The following is a 22,792-nucleotide window of genomic DNA, read 5'->3' as shown; positions in this document are numbered from 1 at the left end:
GTATGTAGGTGACCTCATTTGACTGTGGGTACTGCATCCAAGCATGTTAAATATTGCAAAATATTATTTCATAAGATTGTTTGCCTTTTACCTTTTACACATGAATCTTAATTGCTCAAGTATGTTATCCATGCATAGGTTAAGAAACATTATAAGTATTTTAAAGGTTAGTCTGATAAGCTTGAGAGGATTGATGCCAGGTCTGCATCTATGGGAACAGGGTGACATTGACACTGAAGGGTGGGCAAAGGAAATGTTTATATATTGTAAAATATGGTACTTTCCATTCTTATAGTTGAATATTTTCAGGTTCCAAACCTCAAAGCAGTCCATTATAAAAATCACCAAGTGGTAATATTCAAAGTAGAGATGTTGAGCAGTAGAGAAAGTAACACACATTGTTTCTGCTCAAAGGAGATGTTCGTGGCATGCTTCATCATAGAAGTAGTTCTCTTCACAAAAGTCTAAATAATAATCTCCACACTGGCGTAAAATATATTGACAGAAAGAAACTAGTAACAAATAATAAAGTAACAGAGAATTTGGGGGGGGTCAGCCTCCTTAAATTTCAGTTGCAAATTTATGCAGCAGTAAATTAGAAATAGGGAAAGACAGAGATGTAGAACAGTTGATGAAACATTGTACTTAAAATAGCCTTCTCCCCACAAAATTCATGATAGTAGCTGCCTCTGAGATGTGGGAGAAGAAAATTCAATCAAAAAGAAATTCAACTTTCTTTGTCATGTTTTATTTCTTTTAGTTAAAAAAAAATAGATTAGAGGGCTGGGAAGGTGGCTCAGTGGTAGAGTGCTAGCCTTGCATGCATGAGGCCCTGGGTTCAATTCTTCAGCACCACATAAGCAGAAAAAGCCGGAAGTGGACACTGTGGCTCAAGTGTTAGAGTGCTCGCCTTGAACTGAAGAGCTGAGGGACAGCACCCAGGTCCAGAGTTCAAGCCCCACAACCAACAACAATAATAAAAAAATAGATTAGCATGTTGATATTTGTAAATTCTAGGGAAATAAGAATATAGATATTATTTTTTGGTATTTTTTTATTGTGAGAATACCGTACAGAGGAGTTACAATTACATGGGCAAGATAATGAGTACATTTCTTATCAAGCATTGTTGCCTCCTTTTTGTTTCCCCTTCCCATCCCTTCCCATACTCTCTCTCCTCCCCCCATATAGATATTATTAGTTATATAGTCTCTGTAAGATTCTGTATTATTTTCTGAAAATTAAATGTGTGTATATATATGGTCTTAAAGCAATGCTAGGCATAAAATGAGCATTCTTGATAGCTTATGTGACCCCTTTGGCCCAAAATAACAAGAATCACAAAAAAGTAGATGACATGGGAGCAAGATGTTGAGGAGAGAGGAGGATCTAAGAGGACCAGGTCAAAGCAATTTCCTTTGACTTCTTCCAGAGACTGGAGAAAGGTCTCAACAGTTCATCCCTCCTATGGGATGATGGGCATTAATACCAGAGCCACTTGCAATAGTAATTGTGGTTTGGACATTTGTGGGCATTTAAATTGTCATTTTATATTCTGCATCTAGATTGGTTCAGTCATTTCAATTAATCTTTTATGTTCCCTGAATGGCATTCAGAGCCAAAGGGATTATTCTAAGCATTGCTTCAAATAAAAGTCTGAGGCCAGATAGGACTCAATTGAGAGTTGATGCCTAAAACAGCCAAAAAGTTAGTTGCCTATGATAGATTAAAGGTAATTACAGATTCTTTGCATCTCCTCCCATCAGATGTGTGGGGTGTATCTCCCCCTCAGTCCTATGACTTGCTTGACCAGTAGAATGTAGAAGTATTTCCCTAGAACCTTACAAGGTGAGATCATAGAAACCTTGCAACCTTCACCTTAGCTCTTGGAGGACTCATCTGAGTGATACCAACACCATAAAAGGCTGACTCTTAAGAGACTGCCATCTTGTGAGGAAGCTCAAGTTGATAAGCAAATATGTGGTAGAACAATGACCGGCCAACCTGTGAATACTCAACCCTTGCAAACTACACCAGACAGGGAAACAAAGAAGCCATGCTGGATGTTCATTCCCAACTATATGACAAGAAGAATAACTGAGAAGTCCACCTGTGAGAACTACAGCCTCAGTTCTATGGTCTCAATTGAGTGGTCCCCACCATCTCCCGCCATATGAACAATCTTAGGCATTGCAGAAGAAAGGAGCTATTCCTTCCTATCCTGTCCAAATTCCTCACCCATAATATGCTGAGAAAAAAAATGTCATTTAATACCATTAGGCTTAGGGATGTTTTATTCCTTAGAAATTGATAGACAAGGGCTGGGAAGGTGGCTCAGTGGTAGAGCGCTTGCCTTGCGTGCCTGAGGCCCTGGGTTCGATTCCTCAGCACCACATAAGCAAAAAGAAAAAAAGCCGGAAATGGCGCTGTGCCTCAAGTGGTAGAGCGCTAGCCTTGAGCTGAAGAGCTGAGGGACAGCTCCCAGGCCCAGAGTTCAGGCCCCACGACCGGACCCCCCCAAAAAAAGAAAACAAGAAATTGATAGACAAACTGGGCACCAGTGGCTCATGCCTGTAATCCTAGCTACTGAGGAGGCTGAGATCTAAGGATTGCAATTCAAAACCAGCCCTGACAGGAGAGTCTTTAAAACTCATATCTCACTCTCTCTGTTCTTTTCTAGCTCTCTCTGCTCTCTCTCTCTCTGCTCTTTTCTAGTTCTTTCCTCTCTCTTTCCTCTCTTTCCCAGCCACGTGGAGTGCCAACCTTGCCTGGTCCCAGCAGGTCTACTGAATAAACCTACCCCTTACCTGAATACCACGTGAGTGCTGCTGTTCTTACTCGGCTACCTCTCTCTCTGTTCTTTTCTAGCTCTCTCTGCTCTCTCTCTGTTCTTTTCTAGCTCTCTCTGCTCTCTCTCTCTCTCTCTCTGATCTTTTCTAGCTCTTTCCTCTCTCTTTCCTCTCTTTCCCAGCTCTCTCATATTCCCAGGCCTTTCTCAGCCACGTGGAGTGCCAACCTTGCCTGGTCCCAGCAGGTCTACTGAACAAACCTACCCCTTATCTGAAAAAAAAAAAAACTCATATCTCAAATTAACTAGAAAACCAGATTGGCACTGTGGCTCATAGTAGTAGAGTGCTAGGTTTGAGCAAAAAGAGCTCAGGGAGAGCACCCAGGCCCTGAATTCAAGCCTCATAACCAACAACAACAACAAAAATTGATCGTATTCTACCCCAAATGAATAGTGCCTTAAGATTCGACTGCTGCCTAGATGACACATGCACCTTAAATATTCATCCAAGGTCCAACACAACCAGCTGAAGAGATGCTGGCTACAAGGCAGGATACAGCCTCCCTGTGTGTAGCTCTGAATTTCAAGCTTTCACTGTCCTCTGGCTTCTTTTAAAAGGCTTATACGTATAACCCTGTAACACACTGCTATGTGCTGGGCCTTACAAACAACGTGCACACATCTGGACTACATTCCTGGCTGTCTATTATATCTTACTGTCCCTTGTCAAATGCCAAAGGTTTTTTTTTATTTTTTTATTTTTTTATTTTCTTTGTCAGTCATGGGGCTTGAACTCTGGGCCTGGGAGCTGTCTCTGAGCAATTCAGCTCAAAGCTAGCACTCTATCACTTAAGCCACATGCCACTTCTAGTTTTCTGGTGGTTAATTGGAGATAAGAGTCTCATGGACTTTCCTGCTTGGGCTGGCTTTGAACCATGATCCTCAGAACTCAGCCTCCTGAGTAGCTAGGATTACAGGCATGAGCCACTGGTGCCCAGCTACACTGGAATTTTTGTGGGAAGATAGGCTTCATTCTTGCAAGACTTTACAAAGCTATTAGTATACAAATGTTGGTCTGAGTTGCCAAGAAGAAAACAGAAGACAAAGCATTTTGGAAATCTCCTTAACCGTGAACCAGGCTTTCATGACCAGCTTGGCATCTTGTAGGATTAGTGTTGCACAGAATGATACCCCTTGGACAGATCATTCAAGACACAACCTGGCATCAGGGTTTGAGTCTTGGTTTACAACTCTTCATAGGCAGATGTGTATAAGTTGCTCTGGAGGCACAGCACACAATAGTGTGTTCTGCAGTTGCACATAAAACATGAACTTTAAAAAAAAATAAAAGAACATGAACCTTTTGCAAAGAAAGGACAGTGTAAGTGTAAAATGAAAGAGTGTAAGGACAGAGGACAGTGTAAGTGTAAAACGACTCCATGTGTGCACACAGACAAGCCCATACTCCACCTTACTCGAAGTGTTGCCAAGTGCAATAGATCATACTAATGGCTGTTTTTACAACACTCCCAGGATTATAACAAAGAAACAAGTGGTAGTGACAATAATCAGGTAACTCATCTTGTTATAGTTAAAGTCACTTTGTCTTCAATTCTGGGAAGCATATGCCTACGCAGAGCTCTTTTTTTTTTTTTTATAAATTTTATTTTATTTTATTTGAGAGCATACTGTACAGAGGGGTTACAATTACATTGGCAGGATAATGCATACATTTCTTACCAAGCATTGCAGCCTCCTCCTTTGTTTACCCTTCACCTCCCTTCCCAGCCTCCCCCCTCCCCCCCACCCAATCATACCCCCCTCCCCCACACACACCAACATTGTAAAGCTTGCTTTGACATGACATTTTGTAATTCTCCTTGTTGCAACAGGTCCACCTGAATCCTTAAACGACTTGTTTGTCCCCATCTCCTCCACATGTTATACTGACATCAAATAAAGTGAAAGCAGGGGTTACACTGTGGGGGAGGGATATACAAAGCAACAAAGAAATAATCTTATAAATGCATTAGAAACACATGCATGAAAGAAACGAAAACATTAAAATACATATTTAAGGGTTCGTTTTCCTAACATCACATTATCTGACCTTTTCTGCTTGACTCATACCTATACTAGATATTGCAAATAAGGGAAACCATGGGACCTATGTTTCTTTGGGCCTGGCTTACTTCACTTAATATAATTTTTTCCAAGCCTTTCCATTTCCTAACAAATGGGGAAATGTCATTCTTTCTGATGGAGGCATAGAATTCCATTGTGTATATATACCACATTTTCTTGATCCATTCATCTACTGAGGGGCTTCTGGGTTGGTTCCATATCTTAAGCTATGGTAAATAATGCTGCAATAAACATAGTTGTGCTGGTAGCTTTAGTGTGGTCTTGTTTGTATACATTTGGGTAAATGCCCAAAAGTGGGATTGCTGGATCATAGGGGATATCTATGTGAAGTCTTTTGAGGAACCTCCATACTGCTTTCCAAAGTGGTTGAACAAGTTTACATTCCCACCAACAATGAAGTAAGGTTCCTTTCTGTCCACATCCCCTCCAGCATCTGTTGTTGTTAGAGTTCTTGATTTTTGCCGTTCTAACTGGAGTGAGGTGATATCTCAATGTTGTTTTCATTTCCATTTCTTTTATGGCTAGGGATGTTGAACATTTCTTCATGTGTTTATTGGCCATCCTTCTTTCTTCTTCAGAGAAGCTTCTCTTTAAGTCTTTCGCCCACTTATTTATTGGGCAGTTGTTTCTTTGAGGATTTGTTGTTGGGTGGTTTAATTTTTTGAGTTCCAAGTATATTTTAGATATGAGACCCTTGTCCGTTGTATGGCTAGTAAAGATCTTCTCCCAATTGGTGGGCTTTCTATTGATCTCGCTAGCTATGTCATTTGCCCTGCAGAAGCTCTGCAACCTTATGCAATCCCATTTGTCCAACCTTTCTTTGATTTGTTGTGTTTCCGGGTCTCTATTCAGAAAATTTCGGCCTGAGCCAAGGAGACCTAGGGTTTCTCCTATTCCATCCTGTAATGTTTTCAGAGTGTCTGCTTTGAGTTCAAGGTCTTTGATCCATTTGGAGTTGATTCTGGTGCAGGGTGATATATAAGGATCTAGCTTTAGTTTTCTACATGTAGTTAACCAATTTTGCCAGCACCATTTACTGAAGAGGCTGTCTTTCTTCCATTCTATTGTTTTAGCTTCCTTATCGAAGATTAGATGGCTATAGGTCTGTAGGTTCATTTCTGGGTTTTCAATTCTATTCCATTGGTCCTGAGGTCTGTTCTTATGCCAGTACCAAGCTGTTTTGATTACTATGGCTTTATAGTAGAGTTTGAAATTTGGTATTGATATTCCTCCAGCAGTGTTCTTTCCGTTGAGAAGTGTTTTTGCTATTCGGGGTCTTTTATTGTTCCATATGAATTTTTGGATTGCCTCTTCTATTTCCTTGAAGAATGAGGGTGGAATTTTGATAGGTATTGTGTTGAATTTGTAGATAGCCTTGGGAAGTATTGCCATTTTCACGATGTTAATCTTGCCAATCCAGGAGCATGGGAGGTTTTGCCATTTTTTAAGTTCTGTGTTGATTTCCTTTTTCAAGATTTTAAAGTTTTCATCATAGAGGTCCTTCACTTCTTTAGTTAAGTTAATTCCTAGGTATTTTATTTTTTGTGGGGCTATTACAAATGGAGTTGCTTTCCTAATTTCAGCCACACTTTTCTCATTGTTGGCTACACAGAGCTCTTCAGGCCCCTTCCTTGACTCCAACAGAACTGTCTCCTCTATGCTACCAAATGAGCTTCCTAATTAGTCATGCCCAAGTGAGCTAACCAAGTGCCCCAGCAATGCCTGAGAATGGGCCAAATGTATTTCCCCCTGTGAGCTGTCAAGACCCCTCCTTTTCCTAGGTTATCAGTGGCAGTTCAGCCATCTTCAAAACAGACATATCTTGGTTTCCTGTGCTCCCCAGAGTTACATCCAAGCTGGGCTTGGACCGAGCTGGCACAGGCTAGACCTCAGTTAGAAATTCTTGAACCTTTCACACTGCTAGGGCTGGTGTCATTGACTTTCTCATTTGAGGAGTTTCATATAATTTGGGGCTTGGTTTTCTTTATGGTTCAAACCAGCCATGTGTCTTTATCTTCCCTCTTCCCTGTTATAGGACTCTGGATGTTGCAGTGTGAGTTAATATTTACATCTCCCTATTCTCCATGGCCTACAAATGCGGTGACACAAAATCCCTTTATGTCCCCAGCACCTAGGAGAACTATCTGTGGGCTGCCTTATCTCTCATCTGTTCATCTGTGCTTTGAGCAAGAAGCAGATGGAAAAAAGCTAAGGTATGTCTTAGCTAAATCCACCTACATTTATCAGGGGAAAAAAAGTCTCTTCTGTCCTACAAATTTACTTGGTCGGTTCTTCTTATATCACAATGGCCAGAACTGAGTCATCTAAGCTACCATCTGAATAAATAAAACCATGCAGGCAAGAGGAAAATTTTAACCAACCTTATGGTTGTCCTAAACAACATCATAAGAAAGAGGTATAGAATGGATGATGAGTCAGAAACTACTCTGCTGTTGATTGAAATGAAAAGGTTGGGCCTACTTTCTTTCCCCTCACCCCCCCCCCAAAAACAGAAAGAAAGAAAGAAAAACACCTGAGGTTTAAAAAGAAGTATTTGAGCATGTCTAGTCACAGGTAAAGCTAGGACTTAATTTTATTTATGTAAGATTCCACTGAAATCCATGCTCATCCAGCCAGTGGGAAGAAGATGGTTCTTTCTAAAGAACTCACTCTGCTGTCAGAAATTGAGCACAGCCCCCTCATCCTTCGGGCTCCTTCATGAATCTCTGGACCACATCCCTTTCCATTTATTTGTCCGTGTTGTGTTGCAAATTAAATTTTAAAAGACATTTTTCCCAAAGAAATCTAAAGAATAGAGTACCCCACAACCACCATCCAGGATAATGAACTATAGCTGCTGTCATCCCAAGAGGGCTTAATGACAGTCTTCGATGTGTGTGTGGACAGCCCAGGCGTCCTTCAAAGTTGTCTCTGTGAATGGGCTTCAAGATGTTTTGACTATTATCTGTTACAAAGAAACTCGCTATTAATTGCATATTGCCATAGCTCTTAGTCCAACATAACCGTTAGTCCAACAAAGCATTCTCTCCTAGGGAGAAGGGAATGGGAACATAGCCTGATTTTTTTTTCTCAGCTCCATTCCTTAAGTTTTCATGCAGAAAATCAAGTCAAGGGAAGGCACTGACTCCAGCTTCTACAGAACTGCATGAAGATGGCATTCCCTCAGTCAGCAGCACCCTGAAAGTAGCTCAGCTGCCTTTCTCTACCAGGCTTTTAGGAGACAAACAGGCATTAGAGTTACAGAGGCCCCACACAGCTCTGACTGCTTCTGGCCCCTCCCCTACCCCCCACCCCCACCCCCTCCCTTTCCCCACTGCACTCTCTTCCACCCCCCATGTGATCTGACTCCCAAGAAAACATGGTATAAGAAGAGACTGGTGAGGAAGTCAGGAGAATAATGAAGTCAGGAAGAGGAGGACAAAAGTTGGGCAGAAATCTTCACAAATTTTAATGCGTGTAACATTAACTGTTAACTCTAGGAAGAAAGTTCAGCAGTATCATTGTTGTGCCAGGTTTAGGAACTTTACTCATCTTGGACAAATGCAAAGTACTGAGTCTCCTATATCCCTAATCCATTCCTTATACCGTCATGGATTGATCATTTTAGAATACAGTTCCAGGCTGGAGATGGTGGTGTAAAAATTCACTCCCAACTAGTTGGGAGGCATAGATTCTCTTAGAGAATCATGACTGGAGGCCAGCCCAGAGAAGGAGAGTTCATTTCAAAGAACAAGGCTGGCTCATGCCTCTAATCCCAGCTACAAGAGAGGCAGATATGGGAGGATAAAGGTCCAAGGATAGCCTTGGGACCAAATCTGAAAAGTAACTAAAAAGCCAAAAGAGCTAGGGGAGTGAATAAAGTAGAAGAGAACTTGCCTCATAAGTCCAAGGCCTAGCGTTCAAACCGAGTAACACCAAAAAGACAAAAACAACAAAAGAACAAATCCAATCACCTTCTTATTCATGTCTAGAGTCCCCATGGCCTGCAAAATGAAGTCCATAGCTCTCACCCTGGCACACAAGCTCTTCTCAGACTTTTCTCCTGCCATGGCTCACCCCCTCACCCATCTTCCCATGGTAGGCTACCCATTGCTACAAGGCCAGTGCCCTTCGTTGCTTCATATCCTGGCTCTTCCTAGAGAACCTTCTCTCCATTCTTACCTAATAAACTCTGGATCTTTCTTCAGGAGGATTCATCTTACCTCAGGGCTCTGCACATGGCTTCCGCTTCACCTGCAGCACCAATCACCTCTTATCACCTTCCTGGGTCTAGGTACTCTAGGAGTAGAAGTGAATGTCTTCTCGGCCAAAATTTTCTATTCCTGGCTGGTATACTTCCAGCAACCAGGACAAGTGGAATATATGAGGAAGAATGGACAGACAGATGGATGCCTGGAAGAGCTGAGTGGACTAGTGCATAATTTGTATTCTGGTAGGTATCTTGGGTCCTGAAAGAGGATCTTAGAAGCCTATGAATGGAAAGAAATCTGTAAACAAAGAATCATTGAACTGAGACTCCAGTGATCCCATTCCTAGTGGCTTTATAGGTCCCAGTGTCCCTATTTAATAAGTAAGGAAAGCATTTTCTGCTCTAATGGTCTGAACCACTGGTAGTCTAAGCCACTGACACTCAACAGGACTTTCTGCAGCGATGGAATTGTTCTAAAATGTGTTCTGTCCAGCGGGCTAGAAAGAAGTTACATGTCATTATATTTACTTGAAATGTGACTGAAATGCCACTGAGAAACTGAATTTATATTCTTATTTTAATCGAATTAGCTTTCATTTGATAGTGAAGTAGCATCATATGGGCAGTGAGTACTGGATTGGATAGCCCAAGTGTAAATCATCATGGACAAATTCTATGTCACTTTCATGTAGTGCTATTTAACACCATCCAAGTCTTTACTGTACTATTTCAAACTCCATAGATCCTTCTTGTCCAGGAGATATAAACACCATTGAGTGAATTGGGTGATGTTCTCTCACATTTCTCAACTACACATAACTCCTCCACTAACTTTGGGCCTCTATCCTTTAAATAATATCTTACTGGGGCTGGGAAGGTGGCTCAGGTGGTAGAACGCTAGCTTGAGCTGAAGAGCTGAGGGACAGCGCCCAGGCCCAGAGTTCAGGCCCCACGACCGGACCCAAAATAAATAAATAAATAAATAAATAATATCTTACCTCGCCTGAATTTACACTATTAGAATTATGAAGAATTATGAAGCTCAGAGATAACCAGCCAAGATACCTACTAATGAGTCTCAGAGTTTGGCCTGATACATTCTCTTTTAATCCTGATCCTCAAACTTATCACCCATTGGAGTGCCAGTAGCTCAGGTGTATAAGCCTAGCTACTCAGGAGGCTGATATATGATTCAATGATATAATGGTTCAAAACCAACCTGAGCAGGAAAGTTCATGAGACTCATCTCCAATAACCACATAAGGCCAGAAATGGAACTGTTTCTCAAGTGGTAGAGTGGTAGCCTTGAGTAGAAAAGCTCAGGACAGTGCCCAGACCCAGAGTTCAAGCCCTAGGAAGAGGAAAAAAAAAAAAGTTGTCACCCTATCAAAGACAAGAATGTCTTGTCTTAGTCATGACCACATTTCTCTCAATATCCAGAATCACACTTGGCACTCAGAGTTCATTTACATTTGCTGAATTAATTTGCCAGAATTGACTATGGGGAGGAGAATTCTCTTAACAAGCTTGGATTCTCATGACCAACAATTCCATTCCCAAAAGCCTGTCTGGCTATCTAAGATGATCACTCACAAAACCTCACTCAACATTCAACAAGTAATTGACAAGTCTTACATGCCTCTATGTGTCTAATCCTAAGCAGCTGGTATTTATTTCATGCACAGGATGCAGAATACATAGAGACCCCTCCATCAAGCAATTCACAGTGCAGTAGGAAACAGACACACACAACCACATACACTGCAGTAGAAAGGCATGTGAGAAGGCATAAACTAGCTCTTCATTTAAAACAGTGTAAGATTCTCTGGCTATTATGTTGGACATTGGATTGTACCACCCAGAATTCTACAATGAAGAATTTGTTGCTATTGACCTCACTCAATGACTGGACAATGTGTGAGTATAATAGCAAACACTGAATCCCAGTTCTGGATAATTCTAAAACCATGTTAGCTCTTAGAGCTAAGATTTCCAAGAGAACAGCTGAGGCTGTCTTCAGGCCTCTATCTCAGCTCAACTTTTCCCTCTGTGCTCTTCTGCTTCATTCCCTCTCCCTTTACAAGGGCTCCCTCTCATCAACACCCAACCTGCTAAACTCCATCTCAGAGTCCACTTTCTGGGGAACCTGACCTGCAGTGATTACCACAAGTAGTAAGAGCAAGCAGGGAAGTAGGTGAGGTTTCTCATCTGGCAATGAAACCCCAAAACCCACTGTTGGGAGCTAGAATACTGCTAGTCACTAGCTCAGTGCAGCAATCGAGTCCAGTTGTAAAAACAGCTCCTACTAGAACGCTGAGGTATAGACCAGTGTAAGAGGAAGCATCTGATATTGCGGTGCTTTGGATATCTAAGAATTGCAGCAGCAGTAGGAACAATGGGATAAGGATTACTAAACTCTGCTAATACTCTGAAAGGGGAAAAAAAAAAAAAAGCCAAGACACAGAGGCTGGGAGGCCTCCTCTATCATTTATAGAGAGCCTCTGATCTCTTGCTGTGGGCAAGAAGCCAAAGCTGAGAACGGGGCCAGGTACGGGGAGAGATCTGCTCGGCCACCGTCAAGATTATGGTGTGGGCAAACTGGATCACCACTACCGCAGCAGGAATGCACACATCTGATTCCTACCAACTGAACTGGAGAGAGGACACCCAAACATCGTGAGCCCTGATGGAGACAGGATCAGCCTTGACAGACACACCCAGAGGTCTTTTATAATGGGATCTTTTATTTGGGGAGCTAGATTCTAAGTGGAATTCTGACCAAAGTCTGGACTAAGTCCGTGAATGCAGTCCCTGAACAGAGAGGCCGGACAAGGCCTGCCTAGTCCTGGTCACACTGCATCCGCTGCATCTTTGGGCTGAGGGCACACTTCTTCCTTCCACCTGCCAAAGAAGGTAGTAAAAAATGAAATCATATCTCAGTGTTTGTGGGCCTCTCTCAAGAGCAGCAGCTGCATAACCAGTCAGTAGCATTGGCCACAGGACGGCACTAAGAAGCTGAGATGCTATTCCTGCAGCGGAGGGGCTGAATTTTACTTTTTTACTTTAATAAAATTTTAAAACCTATGTGTGACCCAGGTATTGGAAAACTTTTAATATGTTTGGAACAACCTGAGGATACGTGTCTTCTTTTTCAATTGAAAATTTTATGAAACCTAAATATAGATCAAGTATTTCTGATAAAACTTTAACATCAGAGTCTTTAACCCCCCCCCTTCCTTCATGGGGAACAGGAAATATTTCTCTCTCTCTCTCTCTCTCCCTCCCTCCCTCCCTCTGTCCCTCCTTCCCTCCTCCCCTCTTTTCCTCCCCTCCTCTCTCTTTTAATCCTGCTGTAAGGAAATAAACACACCAGGTACTGGCAGCTCATACCTGTACTCCTAGCAAATCAAGAGGCTGAGATCTGAGGATCACAGTTAAGCAAAAGAGCTCAGGGATGGTGCCCAGGCCCTGAGTGCAAGCCTAGGACCAGAAAAAAAAAAAAAACTTCCTAAAACTTTATAAAAACTTACAGCCCATCATCTAAATTGGATGCGCCATAAATATGAACATACTTATTACTCAAAAGAACTATTAAAATATATCAATAATATTTCATATGTGTTGTATATTAAAATTTTTAACAGCTCCTGGAATGCTGGCATCCACCTGTGGGCCTAGCTATTTGGAAGGCTGAGGTAGGAGGATCACTTAAGACCAGAAGTTTGAGACAAGCCCAACAACACAGCAAGACCAGGTTAAAAAAAAAAAAAACTTAAGCCAAGCTGGGTGCCAGTGGCTCACGCCTGTAATCCTAGATACTCAGGAGGCTGAGATCTGAGGATTGTGGTTCAAAGCCAGCCTGAGCAGGAAAGTCTGTGATACTCTTATTTCCAAATAACCACCAGAAAACCGGAAGTGGCACTGTGGCTCAAGTGGTAGAATGCTAGCCTTGAGCTGAAGAGCACAGGGACAGTTCCCAAACCCAGAGTTCAAGCCCCATGACCAACCCCCCCAAAAAATTAACAAATTGAGTTAGTAGAATATATTACTAAAATTAATTTTTTGTCTTTTTACTTTTGATGTAATTATTAAGCATATTAAGCCACATATGTGACTCTTTAAATAAACACAATAGAATACTGTGGTCTAAATGATCAGAGATTCAATCATGTCTCCATTTAGTTTATTAGTCTGATCCCAGGAAAGGAAGGAAGGAGGGAAGGAAGGAAAGAAAAAGGAAAAAAAGGAAGGGAGGGAGTGAGGGAGGGAGGTAGGCAGGCAGGCCAAAAAAGAAAAGAAAGAAGAAAACAAAAATCCTACAAAAACTCAAAATGGAAGAGCCCTCTTTGCAGCCATCAAAACAGGTTGATTTCTTTCCCAGGGCAGATTAACCGTGTCTGGAGTATGCATTGTATAGACCTTGGTTTGACAAATGTGTTCTTTCCTATCTTTTCCTAAGCAGAAAAAGGAAGCTGAGAGCATTTGCATTTGCATGGAATGGACAACAGTACGTGTTACAGTTTCACTGTGATGGATTAAGTTCAAATCCCAATAATTTCCTCCTGTGTTTTTGGTCAGTTAATCTCTCCCAACTTCCCTTTCTTTTCTTTTTCTCCCCATAGGTATTATTAGATTCATGATATCCACCTTGTGGGGTTGCTGTGAAGACCGGAGTGAGCTAGTGTATACAGAGTACTGTCGTAAGTATAGTTCTGTCTTCTACCCAGTGGCCGGAGGAAATCCTCAGATGATGAGACATGAAAAGCCTCTGCATTGAGTGCATCAGGCATTTCCTCTTCCTGGCTGTGATTCACTCTGGTCAGTGTAGGAAAGGCGGGAACTCGGCCTATCTCTGGGTGCCCGCCGTGCAACTGAGGATGCCAACAGGGTTCAGGTAATCCAATTACCTTGAAAAAAAGAATTTTGCCAGTCCTCAGGCTTGAACTCAGGGTCTAGACACTGTTCCTGACTTCATAAGCTCAAGGCTAGCACTCTACCACTTGAGCCACAACGCCACTTCTGGCTTTTTCTGTATATGTGGTACTGAGGAATCAAACCCAGGGCTTCATGCATGCTAGGTAAACACTCTACCCCTAAGCCTATCCCTGAGGGGGGGGGGGGGAATGTTTTTTTACTATGGATAGTCAAGCACCAATTCCAGAGATTTTTATTAATCTATTTTTTAAAAGTGATACTCAAATTGAGTTGTTGGAAACACTTCAGACATTTGGGAACAATGGATTCAACACTCCCCGCCCCCCCCCCATCTCCCTTACAACCTCCCCTCCCCCCTCCACACGAATAAGAAGCCAGGATGGAGGACAACTTTTTCTACTGGGTCTTCTTACATCTGGAATTAGTGCTATCCCCTCCTTGATGCATTTCTAAATTAAAACTGAATGCCCATCAGCCACAGAGCAAGATTAATGAGAAAATGGCTACTGGTATGTTCTCTAAGATCCTTGAAAGGAGAAAGGAGGCTTTAGATACCATTAGGGCCTCGTCAGTGTATTATCACTTGAGGCTGAAGTAGGCCTGAGAAGAGACATCTCCCACCCGTGCTCAGCCTCTGTTCCCCAATTCCTGGGTCTATGGCTCTGCAGGTGTCCTGAGGTCTGGAGCGGAAGGATGGCGTGAAAGCATATTCATGCAGCGGCCAGTCCAGCCCAGGTGTGCGCTGCCGCCCGGTGCCGTGTGCTATGAAATACTACAACCCCCGTGTCAGCATATTTGCAACACATCTCAAGATAGGGTCAACAGGTCAGGAGCTGATGATGGATTTTCTATTTATTTATATATTTATTTTGCTGACCAGCAAATTCGAGATTCGTAGGGTTCTCAGGCCGCAGCCGCCAAAGCGTCACAGCAGAACAGAGACACCCTGGCAGAGGGGGGAAAATAGGTTCTGCTGCGGGGGTTCAGTCAGTCCCCCCCTTCCTCCACCATGTCCCCCCTCCCCTGACCCACTGACTTGAGACCCTGGAAAGCGCCTACTTCTGCGCTGGCCCAGCAAATGATCAGCTGTCCACTTCCTGTTACCTGTCCAGCCACTCAGCACCCCCTCTGGTGGAGGTCCTCTGCTCAGGGCCTGCCTTCACTGTGTGTCCCACTTGGCATTGTCAGGTAGACAGGAGGATGCAGCCTTCAAGAGCAGAGGCCAACCTCACACTGAAGGCTTGTGGTTAACACACACCCCACAAGGTTCCACCCACAATGTTCCCTCTCACCACCCACCCTACACTAATCGTCTAACCGACTCATCACCAACTGCAACCTGAGACAAGATAAACTTTTTGTTTTCAAATTCATTGTCTCTGGTATTTTGTTACAGTGAAGGAAACACATCCTTTACACCAAATCAAATCTATGAAGTATTTCAAGATCGAGGACCTGTGAAACCTTGCCTCATCTCTTACTCTACAGCAAGTTGCGTAACACTCAGCCGAACTCACCAACCAGCATCCCGTCCACCACATTCACTCAGCTTTGTTCATCATAACCAAGGGCTATGCTACAAAAAGACCAAGAGAGAAACTTACTCCACGTTTCTTGTTCCTGTCACCTAGCTCTGCCTGTTGGTCATCCACCTCTCTGCCCTGGCAGTCTGAAATTATCTGAGCTCAAAACAAGACGTGACAGGCAGGCACTAGGTCCAAACTGGCAAGTTCTAGCATAGAGAGATGTGATAGTTAAAAAGAAGAATAACGCCAGGCATAGTGTTGGATTCCTGACCCCCATTAAGGAGATTCAGGCAGGAAGATTGCAAGTTTGAGGCCAGGATGGACTACATGGTGAGGGCCTATCTAAAAAGAAGGAGAAAAGAGGAGAGAAAGGCAGACAGGGAAGAAGGAGGAAGGAGAAGGAAGAGGAGGAGGAAGAGGAGGAAGAGGAGGAGGAGAAGGAGAAAACAGGAGAAGAAGGAAGAAGAGAAAGAGGAGAAGAAGGAGGGGGAGAAGGGGGAAAAGGAGGAGAAGGAGGAAGAAGAGGAGGAGGAGAAAAGGGAGAAGAAATGGGAAAGGGTGGGGGAGGAGGAGGAGGAAGAAGAGGAGAAAGAGCAGGAAAAGGAAAACCACTCCAAGGATATTGGAAGAAAGAAAACCTTTTATATAAGCCAAGACTTTGGTATCAAAGTATGTTTAATTCCCAATTTTCTTAGTACTTGTGTAACTTAGGGCCATTTCCATGAGAATTCCTATAGAAATTATCACAATAATATTTTGCACAAAGTAAATGTTCAATAAACAGTGAAGGAAACCCTGAGAGCAAGAGAAGGGGTGACATTGTCCACAAAGAAATGCACTCTTAGCGGGGAGTTAGTGGCTCACGCCTGTAACCCTAGCTACTCAGAAGGCTGAGATCTGAGGACTGTGATTTGAAGCCAGCCTGGGCAGAAACCTCCCCATGAGACTCTTATCTCCAATTAACCACTCGAAAACTGGAAGTGCAAATGTATCAAAGGCCTCGGAGTCAAAGCAGACACTCTGAAAACATCACAGGATGGAATAGGAGAAACCCTAGGTCTCCTTGGCACAGGCTGAAATTTTCTTAATAGAGACCCGGAAACACAACAAAGCAAAGAAAGGTTGGACAAATGGGATTGCATGAAGTTGCAGAGCTTCTGCCTGGCAAAGGACATAGCTAGCAAGATCAACAGAAAGTCCACAGATTGGGAGAAGATCTTCACTAGCCATACAACGGACAAGGGTCTCATATCTAAAATATACCTGGAACTCAAAAAATTAAATCCCCCAACAACAAATCTTCAAAGAAACAACTGTGCAATAAATAAGTGGGCTAAAGACTTAAAGAGAAACTTCTCTGAAGAGGAAAGAAGGATGGCCAATAGACACATGAAGAAATATTCAACCTCCCTAGCCATAAAAGAAATGCAAATCAAAACAACATTGAGATACCACCACCACCACCACCACCACCACCCCCAGTTAGAATGGCTATAATCAAGAACTCTAATAACAACAAATGTTGGAGGGGATGTGGACAGAAGGGAACCCTACTGCATTATTGGTGGGAGTGTAAACTTGTTCAACCACTTTGGAAAGCAGTATGGAGGTTCCTCAAAAGACTCCACATAGAGCTCCCCTATGACTCAGCAATCCCACTTTCGGGCATTTACCCAAATGATCACAAACAAGGCTATACTAAAGCTACCAGCACGACTATGTTTATTGCAGTATTATTTACCATAGCTAAGATATGGAACCAATCCAGATGCCCCTCAGTCGATGAATGGATCAAGAAAATGTGGTATATATACACAATGGAATTCCTTGCCTCCATCAGAAAGAATGACATTGCCCTATTTGTTAGGAAATGGAAAGACTTGGAAAAAAATATATGAAGTAAGCCAGGCCCAAAGAAACATAGGTCCCATGGTCTCCCTTATTTGCAATAACCAGTATATGTCTGAGTCAAGCAGAAAAGGTCAGATAAGTTGATGTTAGAGAAATGAACCCTAAGATAGGTATTCAAATTTTTTTTCTTTCATGCGATTGTTTCTAACACATTTTTAAGATTATTTCTTTGTTGCTTTGTATGTCCCTTTCCCATGGTATAACCCTGCTTTCATTGTATTTGATGTCGGTATAATTTGTGGAGGGGAAGGGAAAAAACAAATCATTTAAATAGATGTACAAGTCATTATGTCGAAAACGAACTTTACAACTTTGGTGAGGGGACAGGGAGGAGGATTGTTTTGGTGAGTGGGGGGAGGATTGGAAGGGATAGGAAGGGGAAACAAAGGAGGAGGCTACAATGCTTAATAAGAAATGTACTCATTATCTTGCCCATGTAATTGTAACCCCTCTACACAATATTTTCACAATAAAAAATAATTTTAAAAAATAAGAAAAACTGGAAGTGATGCTGTGGCTCAAAGTAGTAGACTGCTAACCCTAAGCAAAAGAGCTCAGGGACAGTACCCAGGCTCTGAGTTCAAGCCCCACAACTGCCAAAAAAGAAAATGCATTATTTACCTGACTTATGTAACTGCAACCCCTCTATATGTCACCTTTATAATAACAATTAAAATTTATTAATTAGACAAACAATGAGGAAGGCACCTCCCCCCAGGGGTTGAAGGTAATAAAGCAATTTTCTGGGAAATGGATTCAAAAATCACAACTAAACCTTGAGATAGTACATTTTAATTGGCACTGACAAACTTTAATAATCATCTAATGCCTGGTATCGAGTCATTTTTTGTGCATATATGTTAGTCATGGGGCTTGAACTCTGGGCCTGGGTATTGCCCCTGAGCTCTTCAATTCAAGGCTAATTAGCTCTACCACTTGAGCCACAGCACCACTTCTGTGTTTCTGGTGGTTAATTGGAGATAAGAGTCTCATGGACTTTCCTGCCTGGGCTGGCTTTGAACTGCTATCCTCAGATCTCAGCCTCCTGAGTAGCTAAGGTTACAGTTGGGTCATGTTAATACCCAGTACTGGTGTGCACATAGGAAAGAGCCCTTCCATGCAATGACTGCATGAACACAAGCTGACACAAACTTTCTGAACAAATAATAGCACTAGGTTTTTGGCCTCACACCCCATCACCTTCAATGCATGGCCTTCTATGCCTCCACAGAGTAGAGTCTGGAGAAGACAGGTCTCCATGTTGTTTAATTACTTAGTTTGTGGTGCTCAAGTTTGAACCCAGGGCCCTGGGCATTTGAGGGCATATGCTCTACCACTGAGCTGTATTATCTCCAACCGCCCCAGTGGGGTTTCTATAACCTTTTATGAAAATGCCTATCAAAAGAGATTTGTTTTCCAATCCGATTTGTACTTTACCAAATAGAACAAGGCAGGAGAGAACATTATTTTTAGGAACAGAGTACAAATATTACAACAAACTCCCCTACCTCCCCCCCCCACCACCAAAAAGAAATGTTGCCTGCAGTGGTAGGAACCAAGATGTTTCTCTTTCTGAGCTGTTTCTTTCTTCCTTCTACAGATTTGCCAATAAGATAATCACATTCTCTTAACCTCAGAAAATGTCAACGGTGGGACAAAAGTGATTGTATGTATCAAGGGTCAGGCTGGGTGTGTGGAAAGAGACTCAGGAGAGGAAGGATTTAAGGCCAGGCTGCTATGTGAGTAGTCTTTAGCTGACTGCTTTTTCACCAGGCTGCTTTGGAGAAACACATTGAAGGTGTTAAGCCGAGAAGAATTATTATAATTGATTTCCTTCTTGATGCCTTCTTATATTTTCCAAATTTTTTACTGTGGCTATAAGTGATTCTATAGGGAGGATTATTATGATGACTACGAGGGTGATGATTATTTTGAGACACAAGACAGCTGTCTTGTGCCACCTCCACGGCATTGACTCGAGTCCCTGGAGGAAGCCCCAGGGCCTCCGGAGGTTGCCGCCAATATTTTAACTGAGAACAGGGACTTTTATTTCAATGGGATAAAACTGAAAACTCAAAAGTCCTGGCGTAGGGACCAGGGCAGCACACCTCCCCGTTTGCACAGTGTGATACAAATGTCTGATAACAGGACAGGATTTGTCCTGATAACGGGACATCTCCTAACCCACAGACCACCCTGTAGCTCCAGTGGGTTGATTCTGCACTTTCCTGTTTCCAGGTCACTAACTGAGAAGTGGGGACCCTGCTATTCATCATGGGGTGGCAAGGGTAATGCCTTCCACTTCACACAAAGGGTCACGGCCGCATGGAACTGCTCCTCCATGGCTCCCTTGCAAGCCTCCTGCATCAGCAAGCCCTGATTCTCCCTGTACCACAGCCTCTGAAAGGAACTGAAGCCTGAGGGAGAAACCTCTTGGGCCATATAATTTCCCACAGAAGATATTTCAAAGCCAGACTCACGGCTAGGCCCACCTAAATAGACTCCTGCATTGTTACTAGAGCCACCCAAAGGACAGTATTTTGGAGTCCCTGAGACTGGGCATCAACCCTGCAACACTCCCCTCATCTGAAATTGAGCTATGGCTCCAATGGTAGAACACTAGTCTTTTTTTTTTTTTTTTTAAATCGGTCATGGGGCTTGAACTCTAGGCCTGGGCACTGTCCCTCAGCTCTTCAGCTCAAGGCGAACGCTCTATCACTTAAACCACAGCACCACTTCCAGTTTTCTGGTGGTGTATTGGAGATAAGAGTCTCGGGACTTTCCTACCCTTGCTGCCTTTGAACATGATCCTCAGATCTCAGCCTCCTTAGTAACTAGGAGGCTTGAGCCACAGGCGCCCAGCTAGAACACTAGTCCTAAACAAAAAACTCTGAGGCCCTGAGCTCAAGCCCTAGCAGAGACAGGCAGGCAGGCAGGAAGGGAAGGAGGGAGGGAGGGAAGGAAGGAGGAAGGGAAGGAAAAGAATACACAAAAATACACAATGGCACAAGCCTTACAGAACAATCTTGCTTCTATAAGTGTCTGTATTTTAGAGGAAAACGAATGAAAGCATACAAAAAAGATCAACCTTTCTATCTTTACATTTATAAAATGTGCCTAATATTTCATCAGATACACATATAAGACGAAGTACACATCCTTTTTTGTTCTTTCTGGTAGCAGTACTAGGGTTTGAACTCGGGGCCTGGACGTGCACTGTCCCTTAAGTTATCCAGGGCTGTTGCTGCCACGTGAGCCACAGCTCTACTTGCAGCTTTTTTTTTTAACTGCTTCATTGGAGATAAGAATCTCACACCCTTTTCAGCCCCAGTTGGATTTGAACCTCCATAGTCAGATCGCAGCCTTCTGAGGGGTTAAGATTACCAGCCTGAACCACAGGTATCCAGTACGTCCATTGGAAGGAGGAAGAGATACCCTAGTTTAGGGGACTGACTGTGAACCTCCAAGAGCCAGTGAAGAAAAGGCAGTAAAGGGGTGAAGAGAAGAAGCAAGGAGTCACCAAGCGAGCTGAGGCTTCTCTGGGAGAAGAGGAAGAGTGACAGAGGAGAAAAACACCTCCTCTCACCAGCCCCACCGGCCACAGGCCTGTGCAACGGAGGAACAGCGCCACCTTGTGGCCAGTCGCTTCCCGGCGCAGGAGCCCTCAGAGGGCCCGTGGTCTCTTTCGCTACTTTGGAGGTACTTTTCCTTCTAGCAACTGAGAGAAGCCTGGGGAGCATCTTCGTGTTAGAAAGCTTGACATCGACCAGACAAAATAAGAGTAAGGGTTGGTGACTTTCCTCATCGATAGCATTCACCTCCTGCAAGTATCTGACTCTGTTTCCTTTCTAAATACCCACTTTTAGGGGCAATCAAGAAGGAAGGTGCCCCAACCCCAGCAGGCTCAGCCACACACCCCTCAGAGGACAGGGGTAGGGACAGTCGGAGGAGAGAAGGGGCAGAGGTGGGAGGCGAACTGACCTGACCTCGAATCCAGTGCTGACGGATGCACAGGCTTTTCAAGAGTAGGTGAGTTCCTCGTCTGATGTGGCTGAACGTGGTCGTATAAATGTCACTTCCAGAAATAAGCAGAGACATGCAAAAACATTTCTCGGCCAAGATGTATTTTGAAGCTTTATTTATAATCCTGAAACTTTAGCCACAGCCTAAAGGGCCAATGAGAGGTGACTGGAGGCTAAGGAACAATGCCACCAGCTAGTGGATTACTACAGTCTCTAAAATGCTGTTCTGTCTGGTGATTCACTTTGAATCTCTGCTCTGTTTTACTTTGGAAGCACAAAAAGGATTGCATTTTCAACGGATGCATCTTCAGTGGCCAAATATTGTCAGTGTAGTGAATCACTTGAAAGCTCCAAACCTGACTGTATGGTTATACAGATTTTATTTCTTACCCCGGGTGGTGCTATCTTGTCATATTCTGTGTGTCCTTGTAAACCATGCTGAATCCTTTTCAGAGTAAAATAGGGACTGAATAACAACAGAAAAGAAGGTGTACACTAGATCCCCCTAGTCCAAAATGTATGCGTGTGGAAAGAAAGAAGGCAAAAACACACACCAGCCACAAACACTGATGAACTCTAGCTCAGGATTGCTGCTCGTGGTTTTCTTCTCTTTTGTGTGTCTTAAATTTCTACAATGAACAGGTGTCACTTCCTTTGAAGAAAATAACTTTTCTCAAGGTTTTAGCCCACTTTCCCTTCTAGACTCTCTCGTGTCTCACAATGCAATGAGACGAACAGACTCTGAACAAGGACAGCAATGTCCAGGAAGCCGAAGTGGCTTCCATTGCCAGCATCCAAGGGAGGCTGTGGGCCAACAGCGCCCCCTAGAGGAGGTGATGCATGCAGCTGTTAGTGACTATCCATTCATGTGGGTGGGTTTGTACAGGGTAATATTTCTGAGATGGGCTGAGTGTCAGGACCCTGAACTTAAATTCTTACTCAGACATTTTCTCACGTAGAATTTGGAGGAAGTGACTCAACTTCTCAAACTCCTCACCTGAAAAGTGGAGATGTGAGCCTTATACCCAACTCCTCTGTTTGTCCAACAGATAAAGGGTTCATCCAGCATTGAACTCTGGCAATTTCGGATGTTCAGCCATTGCAGGTGAAGCACCCGTCCCTTGTCCTCACAGTGACTTTAAACCCTGTGTCACAGATTTAGACAGTAAGGGCGTAAAACGAGGATGACTAGGGCTACAGGAAGGACGGGTGAAAAAGGCCTGAGAAGAGAAAGAAGCCTCAGAATCATGTGTAG

Source organism: Dipodomys merriami, unplaced genomic scaffold, assembly GCF_024711535.1.
Source record: "Dipodomys merriami isolate MVZ:Mamm:240054 unplaced genomic scaffold, mDipMer1.0.p SCAF_1, whole genome shotgun sequence".
NCBI classification, from domain to species: domain Eukaryota; kingdom Metazoa; phylum Chordata; class Mammalia; order Rodentia; family Heteromyidae; genus Dipodomys; species Dipodomys merriami.
This window is presented reverse-complemented; position numbering follows the sequence as displayed.